The following is a 4,017-nucleotide window of genomic DNA, read 5'->3' as shown; positions in this document are numbered from 1 at the left end:
CTGTCAGCACAGAGCCTGGAGCCTACTTCAGATTCTGTGTCTCCCTCTCTCTGCCCCTCCTCTACTCACACTTTGTCTCTCTCTCTCAAAAATGAATATACGTTAAAAAATTTTTTTTAAAAAGTTGCTAAAACCATCGACTCCCATGCTTTATGTAACTTGAAATATCTCCCCAGGAAACTTGAGTTTTCTTCTCCTTTTGTCTTCTCTTTCCCCTCCCCTGCCCCTCCTCCTCCTTTTCCTCTTTCTCCTTCTCCTTCTCTTGCATTTTCTTCTAAAGACATTTGGAAGCTACAATATATGTAGTGATTTAAAGTAACCCAGGCTCAGGGCGCCTAGGTGGCTCAGTCGGTTAAGCATCTGACTTAAGCTCAGGTCAGTCATCTAAGCTAACTTAGGCTCACAGTTTGTGAGTTCGAGCCCACATTGGGCTCTGTGCTGAGAGCTTGGAGCCTGGAGCCTGCTTCAGATTCTCTCTCTCTCTCTCTCTCTCTCTCTCTTTCTCTCTCTCTTTCTCTCTGCCTCTCTCCCACTTGTGCTCTCTCTCTCTCTCTGTCTCTCTCAAGAATAAATAAACATTAAAAAATTAAAAAAAATAAAGTAACCCAGACCCAATCATTTGAGACAAAGCCCTGTGTCCACATTCTCTTGGTGCCTTGGCTTTCTGGGTTGTGTGGCTGCCATCCCTTCCCACCTGCGTTTTTGAGGGGAATGATCACTCTCTCTGTTGCCCCTCACTGTGGACTGGGGAGCAGGGCATCCTCCCCTGATACTGTGCCATTAACTAGTCACTTGACCTCAAGTATTTGACTTCCTTGACCTCACTCTTCTCTACTACAAAGTGAAGAAGTGGATTGAACTAAGTGATGTCTGCATTATCTGCCAGCTTCCTCTGAGACCCAGTAATCTCCTTCATTTTACCTCAAGCTTCTGCCTGGTTCATTATGGGTAAACCAGTTGCACTCTACTGATGAAGCAGAGAAAGGGTCCTGGCAGTGTTTGACTGCAGGTAGCCTCTATAATCTGTGATACTTACTACTCTCTTTACAGTTTGCATACTCACTTAATCATTATGGATGATTTGACAGGCTTTTTCACTAGCTTCACTGGTTACATCAGGTAAAATGCTAAAATCATCTGTATTTATGGGATGTACAAGATTTAAAGGTACCCTAAGGGATCTAGGCTTATTTTCTATCTAGAACTGCATTCCAAAGAACTGCAAGCTCATAAAGGTCCTTAAAACGTCAAGTTGGCAGGCTTACCCCACCAGGTAGCAGGCTGAGGACTGTGTTCTCAGGGAGTGTCCAGCCAAGCTCTATACACCTGATTCTCTGATGTGCCAAGTCTCTGTTCTGAAGGAGGCAGTTCTCCATGGAAATCTAGATTCTTCCAACTGTGCTCCACCTGATTTCTTCTCTAAGCTCCTTGATAGGTGGGATGAGAGGAGGGAACCTGGTCAAATAAAAAATGAATTCATTATATTTAACCAGATGCCCAGAGTGGAGTTGTTGAAAACTCTCATGGGCATGGGAACCATCTCAGAAAATAATAAATAATAGTGACACACAGCAACAAGGACCAAATGTCTCCCTTTTGATCTTCTATTTCCTCCATAGGGGTCTTGGCGCCTGGGTTCAACGCAGACTTGAGTGTTTTGTTCTGCTGTTTGTGTCTTGATATGACAACACAAATGCCAACTTCCTTCTGGGTACAAGGCAACCTGAGGAGAACCAGGAGAAACTCTGCAGGAACAGGTCCTGCCTGTGTTCCCCACACCCTCAACTTTAGTAGGTCTGTGCTGGGGAATCTTCACACCCTAATCTGTGCTGAGGCTCAGGTGGAAAGTGAAAAGCCAGGCTGAATACTGAATATCCTGTGCATGCGTACACACACACACACACACACACACACACAGCACTCTGACTGTAAATACAGGATTCAGCCTATAAAAGAAACAATAAGCTAGATTCAATGAGGTTTCCCCAGCAAATGGAGTGTTTAGGGTTTTGCTGGGATTCTATTGTGTAGACTGGAGTCTCTTAACACAGTAAGACAGCAAGCAGCTTCCTGTTATGGAAACAGCCAAACCCTAACATTCAGAAAGTCAATCTATACAGCAACTGGATAAACAACCAAGATAATGATCAGCCATAATGGGCACAATAGCCAAAATGGGATTACTTGGAGAAAAGGGGCTGGCGCAGACCCAAGCAATGCAGATGAATACAAGCCATCTCCTGCTTAACAATCCCCATTCATTGTGCCCTGGGCTTGTGCACACCGCCCTGCACATGGTGGCTGGGAGTGTGCAGGTACAGATCTCGATGTTATTTTTAGGTGGCTTGCTGGGAGCTGTGTGTCTGGTTCCCTGGGTGACCTTCCGGAGGCCTGGGGCACTGTGCTAGGACAGGTGTCCTGTCTTTGCCAACACTGAGATTGGTGTCACACTCCAGGTCTTACCACTCATAAAAGTAAGCTCATCCAAGCCAGTCCTGGAATTCTGGAAAATTTTACAGTTTCCCCATCTATAAAAGGCCATCCTAATAATGAATTCTGACTACTCTGCTCTGTTTCCTCTGAGGGCTATATAGATGACAGTGCTTTTAGATTACAGAAGAAGTAGCAGAAATGGCTTTGTTTTATAAAGTATCTGAGCACTGGGCAATTGCAAAACTGTTTGCAGTGAGACTTATCTTCTGCCCTCCAAACTGCTCTATCAGCACAGGCATCCTGGCCTTCTATCAATCCTTACTCAACACATGCCCATATTAACCTGCCCTGGTCATGATACAATTAGGTATCACCCTCCAACTAGGTAGGCTGGGTGATCATGACCCCATGTGTTCTGACATGGAGGACCCTGGAAGGTCTTCCTGACTCCAAAATCTTTCACTTATCACCCGGTTTCTATCTGAAAGGAAGTGTCCATCATTTGTTTAAGTTTGTTGGGTTAATCTAAAAGTTGGGGTGCATTGTGAGTGGGGACATTGTGTCAGGAGAGCCCATGTCAGTGAGGACATATCCTGAGAAGGAGATCTAGGGCCACTGGAGTATCCCATGGCTTTCTCTGTGCCTGAATTTCTTTATCTGGGAAGAGAGGGCAGGAAAGACAGGCCTGGGAGGTTGGAGGGTGGTATGAAGTACTGTCAGGGCCTGGATGGGACATTCTAGTGTCAGAAGGTACAAAGAAGGCTAACTTATGATGATGCGGACTTTTGGAAATGTTCAGTGGGACAGAGGGGAGGACAAAAAGTGATCAATAAACTCCAAGATCTAAGAGCAAAGGCATTGCAATACATTTACAGTTTTGAAGGACAGGAATTTACTTTTCAGAGATGGCAAAGATCTTAGAGATCATTCCAAGACAAAAACATAGCTCAGAGGGAGGGTGTGACTCACCCAGGCTGCAGAAGAGTTGAAATGCAGGAGTGAGAAGCTCAACTTCCTAAGTCTATCCTTCCCACCACACCTCACTGCCTCATCCCATAGAGACCACCATGGTAGTAGATGCCCTGTGATCCACAGGGCTTTTCAAGTGCGGGGAAGGCCTGACTGAGGGTCCTGCTCAGGAATCTTGCATTCACCTGGCACTATCTGCCTCTAAGTGGGAAGGAGGGGAGCCAGGCTCCCTGGGCACTCTCTCCAATCCCTAAGAGCAAGACCTGACCAGGGTGGAGAAGCCTCTGACCTACTCCTGCACATCATTCCAGGCAGCTCTGCCTTCCCTACACCCAGGGAGAGTGGGAAGATGACAGCCAAGGCCAATGGATGACCACTTTGAGCAAGAAAATCTTCAGGCCAAGTAAATCAATTCTAGAACCCAACAAGCAAACATTTCCCACTTCTATAGCACTTCAAGGTATATAAAGCACATTCACATCTACATCCCATTCAACTGCGACAACTTCCCTGTGCATAAAGTATCCCATTATTCCATCTACAAATGAGAAAAGTGAATGCCCACAGGCTAAGTAACTTCCCTACAATCAAGGACCCAGTGGTGAGTCCTGTACT

Source organism: Felis catus, chromosome B1 (genome assembly GCF_018350175.1).
Source record: "Felis catus isolate Fca126 chromosome B1, F.catus_Fca126_mat1.0, whole genome shotgun sequence".
Lineage (NCBI taxonomy): Eukaryota > Metazoa > Chordata > Mammalia > Carnivora > Felidae > Felis > Felis catus.
The sequence above is the reverse complement of the archived record's forward strand: the minus strand, read 5'-3'. Positions refer to the sequence as shown.